Source organism: Mus caroli, unplaced genomic scaffold (assembly GCF_978045245.1).
Source record: "Mus caroli unplaced genomic scaffold, Mus_caroli_1 scaffold_1, whole genome shotgun sequence".
Lineage (NCBI taxonomy): Eukaryota > Metazoa > Chordata > Mammalia > Rodentia > Muridae > Mus > Mus caroli.
Window position 1 is genome coordinate 108,052,354 of NW_028227256.1, and position 7,590 is coordinate 108,059,943.

General features: G+C 37.8%; 1 pseudogene; it reads right to left on the reverse strand.

Annotated features, from left to right (window-relative positions):
- Positions 1–5,261: 5,261 nt before the first annotated feature.
- On the reverse strand, positions 5,262–6,927 carry LOC147006103 (uncharacterized; annotated as a pseudogene).
- Between the last annotated feature and the right edge of the window lie 663 nt (positions 6,928–7,590).

The window sequence follows — 7,590 nt, forward strand, 5'->3', positions numbered from 1 at the left end:
CCCTTAATGAATTTAATATTGATATTTTCTCTGGTATCTCTTTAAGATGTACAAATTTTGAAATTGGTATTCATCTTCAAACTCATATTATTTAGCATAGAATCAATTATTTCCTTTTGAATGAAACAACATTATGCTGCTCAACATTCCTATTTATTGTACAGAATCTTTTTCCAAATCTTTTATAAAATTTTCAGTCTTAACTCATTTTTATTGTTTGACTTGTTTATTATTTCCACATTTCTGATTTACTTTTGAGTATGTAATGAACTAATATAATAGCATGTGGGAAGGATTGTGCTTCATCAAGACAGTATTTCTCTCAACCATAGTCCTCTTCATTTTGGATGTATGTTGGCCCATGTACAAAAAGCTTTGGTAAATTTTCCGTGAAGTCAACAAAATACATTTAAAGGACACTTCAGTAGCAGGGTACTTTGTTCTCATTTGTCACACCAGTTGCTTTCTAATTTCTCATTTTTAGTCCAACTTATATTGATTACTGTTTCTACATTATTAAAATTACTTGTCTACATAAATAAGATATATGTTTAACTTTAACTCACTCTGCTTTGTTCATACATTTCTTATTTCTTCCTTATTTTAAAGTCTTAATCATTATGTCACCTGTTAGAGAAAGATGATCCTACTATGATTTCTATGGTGAGGAATATGGCTGATCTTAGGCATATGTGTATGGATCCTTTTCCTTGTACTACCTATATTGCTCTGTAGTTGTTAAAATTGTCACAAATGATCCTGACACCAAAAGAACATTACAAAGTCTAAATTCCAGATGAATGATATTCACCTCAGGATTCTTTCCTTACAAATGGATAGTCTAAGAATTATCTTTCTGATATGATACTTATGAATGCTAACTAAACTGACACTTGGAGACAGAGCAGAAATTGTTTACAGATTACAAATGTTTCTTTACAACGAAGAAAATAAACAATTTTGAGCAGCTGAGATTCATCACTATCAGCAGCAGGCCACATTCACCCTGAGTTCCTTTCAAATCATTAAGAAAGTTATGTTTTTATGATTTTTATGCCTTGAGAAATATCATGCTTCCATATTACCGATTAGCTGAGCTCTAGAATAGTATTTCCATATTATCATCTCTGTCAATGCTAAAACTCAATCTGTTGTACAACACAGGATCTTTCTCTTGATGGTAAAGCACTGGCCTACCAATCTACTCCAGCCACAGAAGAAGGTAGGCTAAATTCACCTCTTCCCCAGTTTATTTTGTCTTTGTTTGTTTGTTTTTGAGACAGGTTTTCTCTGTGTAGCCCTGGCTATCCTGGAACTCACTCTGTAGACCAGGCTGGCCTCGAACTCAGAATTGTGCCTGCCTCTGTCTCCAAGTGCTGAGATTAAAGGTTTGCCCGGCTTGTACTGTCTTAGAAAGGTATATTTTATTATTTTCATTTAGAAATCTATATTGTTTTATAGCAAAAGATGGTAATAACATGGGTTGTAACTGGACAGGAGGTATGAAGGATCTGGGAGGAGAAGAAGGAGAAAGCATAATCTGGATATATGATGTCAGAAAAATGTTTTCAACAAAGCATGAAAAATAAAAAAAGCTAATTGGATTATAGTCACTATAATCATAGCCAATTATTGAAGAGTAATAGTTTCTTCCTCCCTTTTTTCTTTTTTTTTATTTTGATTTTTTTAACATTTTTTATTACATCTTTTCCTCAATTACATTTCCAATGCTATCCCAAAAGTCCCCCATACACCCCCCCCCCACTTCCCTATCCACCCATTCCCATTTTTTTGGCCCTGGCATTCCCCTGTACTGGGGCATATAAAGTTTGCATGTCCAATGGGCCTCTCTTTCCAGTGACGGCCGACTAGGCCATCTTTTGATACGAATGCAGCTAGAGTCAAGAGCTCTGGGGTACTGGTTAGTTCATAATAATGATCCACCTATGGGGTTGCAGTTCCCTTTAGCTCCTTGGGTACTTTCTCCAGCTCCTCCATTGGGGGCCCTGTGATCCATCCACTAGCTGACTGTCAGCATCCACTTCTGTGTTTGCCAGGCCCCGGCATAGTCTCACAAGAGACAGCTATATATGCCTCGTGATCTACTAATTGGAGAGACACACGAAGTTCCCGTTACAAACTGACTGGAGACTGTTAACCAGCATGTTATACTTAGCTAACTAATGCTGTGTGTGTGTATGTGTGTGTCTGCTTATGAATGAATGTGTGTGAATGTTTGTGTATGGATATATGAATATGTGTTTGTTGACATATTCATGTGTTTCTGTGTATATCTGTTTGTGAAACAGAGACAGGTAGAAATGCTTTTTTACTTTCTTTTATTCACTTTTCCTTGGTTTTATAAGTTGAAGATGCACTTTTTCTTTCTTAATGATTTAAACACAAAGCTACTCAATATGTACCTTGATAAAATAGTCGAAGTTTATATATATTACTATATTATTGGGGTAAGAAATTTCACTTTCTTTATACCTTGTTGTTGTGGTAAATCACTCCAACCCAAATATGCCCCAGCATTGAAAACACAACACAATTAATATGAATACATGCTGTTTGCTTAGATTGGGCAGATCTACTGCTACACTTCCATTTTCCACCTCTATGACACCCCTTAGAACTTTCAGTTTCTCCAAGCCATCTGCTTCTGCTCAGCTTTTCTTCTTCCTCCTTCTCTTCTCCTTTGCTCCTCTCCCTCTTCCAATTTTCTCTTTTTCCCTCCTCCTTCTGCCCCACCTTCCCTTTTATCTGCCCAATCATCATCCCTCCTTTATTTTACAAATTAAGGTTGGAAGCAGGTTTACAGGAAATCACCTGTGTGCTGTCATTCATTGTTTGCAACCCCTCACAGGAAAATGAAATTAACAACAAATACAATTAGCCCCAGTGCTATCCACAACATTTTCCCCTTTCTGTCCAATTAAAAGACTATTTTGTCTCTGACATAATTAAATATAACTATTACTATTTTGTAATTTATAAAGTACAAGAGACCTAACACCCAGTCCATCATGTTCGTTAATTAAACAGAACCTCTTTCATCTATCCTTACTTAAAAGACTTATAATTCTATATATGCCTATGCCTGGCTTTAGATAGAATGCCATCTGAAAACCATCCTCTCAAAATTGTCCTATCAAAGTCAAAAGCCTGGGTTGGCTAGGAGACTATGTAGTTTTTCAACCCCCAGAAATTCAAGAATGACTGATATTAACTGAAAATATATTGATAGCCTAAAACAGCTTTGAAAACATAGCCAATTTATAGAGACCGCTGATCATCTGGAAATTCCCTTACTTCTTCAGCCTACTGACCAGGGTCATGTGACAGACTTAGAAAAACAGGAATATTAAGGACTAGCCTACTCTGTCTCAGCAGAATCAAGATGTCCTAACCTGTAATTGTGTCTTTTCTTTGGACAGTATTATGTCTGTAGATGAAATGAGGCAATTCTTGCCTAGTGGCTGTTTTGCCACAACTGGAATAACTAAAAGATGCTCAGTTTCTTCTTTGAATCCAAGACAGGGAAAGCTGTAAGGAACGGACTGGTCTCAACATCAAGGAAATAAATAACATTAAACATCATATTCTGTGGACTTCTGATGTTTTTGAAAACCAACCATCTATGTGAAGTAAACTAGACTGTTGTCTGTTAACTACTCTCAGCCATTTCTAATTAAAATAACTGAAAATACCCTAATAATAAACTCAGCCATGAATTTCTTATTTGGCCCTTAACTCACAGGTGTAAACATTTCAAATCTGTTTATAATAACAGCAATAGAAGGACTGATTCTAAGCCTTGTACGTCAAAATTTTTAGTATCAAAGACAACCTATAATAACCACCCCAGTGCCAAAGCTTAGGGAACTGGGATGAGGACTCTTCATAATTTCTTCAAGCCGAATATGGGCTTGGAGATATTTTTGAAGGGAGGAGAAAGGGTAGGGAAGTGGAGGAGTTGGTTGACCTTAAGGAGGCCACGCGAATGATTGTATTAGTCTCTGATGTCTGTGGCTTGACTGGATCCAGATGAAAAACCAAGACATCAGGAGTTCAGGCAGGTCAGTTCATCATGTCTGATGATGAAATTCACCAAGGCTGTATATCCTTTAATATATAAATCTCAAAGCAACATTTTAGTATCATCAAGATAAACTTTTTGTTCCATTCTCTAGAATCTAGTTCTCAGGGGGTCTCCCCCGATCAAATCTGATCCATATAACTCTGGAAGGTGTAAATACCTTAATCCCCTTTTCCCAAAATAAGCATATCCTTTAACTGGTAACCAGGAAAACCTGTAGCTTGCCCTCTGTCCCAGAGAAACAATAAAACCACCACAATACTCAAATCACACACATTTTAGCCTATTTAGGCCTTTCTAATTTGTCATATCAGGATTTAAACCCAAAATTCCAGTGGCGTCCACGTTAGACAGAATATGAGTATCCTGTAAGACTTGGTAGAACAATATATCTATATACTATCTTTAAAGCAATTTGATTCACTCTTCTATTTTCCTCTTTCCTTTCCTCTTTGTTTTCTTTTCCTTTCCTTTCCCCTTATACCATCTTTAAAGCCTTGCCTCAGCCTTGTCTAGTCTCAGAACATCTGTTTTTGAGGCAGTGACATTTAATTGTTCTGAGGAAGAGAACTCTCCCTGTCTGACATTGGGGCCTGAGAGAGGCCCCTCTGGGAGAGGTTTTTGGCAGGGTGTTGCCCCATTTGTCTGTTGTTGCTCTAAATTCCTTAATCAAATGTCAGCCTTTGTCACACATAAGGAATAGACCTCCTTTTGGTATTTGGTTTTTCCTGCAGTCATTTCTGAGATGACCTCAATCACCACAATTAAAACATCTGAAATCTTTGGTGATTAGTTGGTGTCTAGTGGCAGCTTCTCCTATTACAGTCATACCAGCTGAGTGAGATCCAACACCAGTTGTATATCTAATCCACTGTTTTACTGATGCTGACCTTGCCCTCAGTGGTCTGAATACTTCCTTGCATTTAGCATTTGCATTTTCAAAGGCTAAAGACTTAATTATTGCCTTTCTTGCTGATGAATCTGATATACTCCTTTCCACAGCTGATGTTAACCTTTGTAAAAAGTCAGGGACAGTTTCTTGTGGACCTTGTATGACTTGAGTAAATGGTTCAAGTCTTTTCCCTGATTCTGCTACTTTATCCCAGGCCTTTCAGGCTGACAAGCGACACAGTGACAGAGTTTCTTCATCATATACAGCCTACACCTCTACCTCACCAAAGTGACCTTCACCAAGCATTTGGTCTGTGGAAATCTCTCTACCCCTGGCTCTATTTAGTCCTGTAATCTCCCTCACCTCGTCTCTCCACCATGCAAACCATTGTAAATTTGCAGCAGGTTCTAGTATTAGTTTTGCCATAACCTTCCAGTCTTGGGGGATTATTCTGTTTGAAATAGTCCACGAAGTCAGGATTTGTTTTACAAATGGCAAATGCATTGAAAAATTAGTGACACTTTCCTTAAATTTTCTCAGATCTAACACATCCACAGGATGCCATTTAAATTCTTGATAACCCTGTGGATAACTTTGTTGTATATTAACTGGATAGACTAAAGTTTGTTTTCTAATAACTTTTGGTTGGCTTTCTCTAATTTTGTCTTCTGTCTTTACTTGAGCATTTTCCTTAATTGAAAATTTAAATTCCTCCCTTAAGGTCTCTGTCAATGCTTCTTATCTTTCCTTTTGTCACTCTCCCTGTTCCTGTGTTCTCTGTTCAAGGTTCTGCCTCCACATTTTGTTTTTTTCTTTATACTGCAATTCTGATAGGCCTCTGTCTATATTATTTTGACTGATTAATTCTAAAAAGTTATTCTCAAAGTCTAACTTCCAGTGCCGGGCGTGGTGGCGCACACCTTTAATCCCAGCACTCAGGAGGCAGAGGCAGGCAGATTTCTGAGTTCGAGGCCAGCCTGGTCTACAAAGTGAGGTCCAGGACAGCCAGGGCTACACAGAGAAACCCTGTCTCGAAAAACCAAAAAAAAAAAAAAAAAAAAAAAAAAAGTCTAACTTCCAATCCCCATGATTTTCTCTCTGTTGCTCAGTCTGATCTGTGAGCTCCTGCATCCTTTATTCTAGTATCTTTTCTAGCTCCTGTCTCCAACCCTCATTCTCTTCTTTCTGTTGCTTATTTTGACTTATGAAAGCCTGCACCTTTAGTTCATTTTCATCTTTTTGTCTCTTAATTTGGTCCATAGTTTCCTGTGTCTTCAATTCTAGGGTTTCCTCTAAGCTATGTTGCCCATTCCTAAACTTCTCTTTCTGTTGTTTATGCTGTTCTATAGTTTCCTGTATTTTGTGTTCTAAACCATGCTTCCATATTCTTAGGTTCTCTTTATGTTGTAATTCTAATATTGCAGCATCTACCTTATTTTGATTTGCTATCTTTAATAAATTATCCTCTAGATTATGTTGCCAAGTCTTAAGCTTATCTCTCTGTTGCTCAGACTCATCTCAGAATTTCAGAAAATTCTGTTCCAGCATCTCTTCTAGCTTCTGTCTCCAACCCTCATTCTCCTTTCTGTTGGTTATTTTGACTTATCAAATTCTGAACCTTTAATTCTAGACTTATGAAATCCTGAACCCTTAGTTCTAATATTACTTGTAATCTCTTTTCTAAGGCAAGGAATTTTTTTTTTTTCTAGAGCCTGGTCTATTGAGAAGACAGAGTAAATCAAGAGAATAAATATTGCAATACCAATAAATGGTAAGGTGTCTATTTCCTTTAAATCCCTATCAAACCATTCAAAATATCATCACATAAAGCCAAAAAGATATGTATTGTGTTTCCTATCTTTAAGTATCAAAAGGTTATATATTCCTTTTTATGTCAATAAATTACCTGGTCCATGACCCTTTTTACCTTCATCTCCACAATTCTTTATGCATAGGAAGGGGCTGAGTGTAGAAAGATTGGCATGGTAGTCTGTGTCACTGATTTGGGTTGCAGCTGGCAGTGTATGCTTGTGTGTCGATTTTAGGCAATCCACAGCATAAACAAGCAGTCAGAAGATCCAGTCTGACTGCCCTAGACCTGAGAGTGTGGAGGCAATGTGGGGGTGAAGGATACGGAGAAGCAAACACAGAAAGGCTCTCTTGGCCATAGACGCCACTATTAGTTCACTGTGTCTGCCCAAAAATTACCTTGCAGGCAGTTGTGTTCTCTACAGCTTCAGGCTGAGTTGCTGCTCCTGGCTGTTGCTCTCTGTTTGGGAGTTGGGGGAGGGAGCCTCTGTCATTCTCTGTAGGCCACTAAGACTCAAATGTTTCCAATCCACACTGCAGCAGGCTATATCACTGCCCAAGCCCTATTCAGGGATTGGGGGGCAGTGAACTTTTATCTCAGGTTAGTTGAGTTCAAATCAATACGTTGGGCATCACTTTGTTGCAGTAAATCTCTCCAACCTAAACATGCTGTGGCAATGAAAACACAACACAATTAACATGAATACATGCTGTGCACCTAGATTGGGCAGATCTACCGCCACTTTACCATCTTCTACCTCTATGAGACCCCTTAGTACTTAATGGT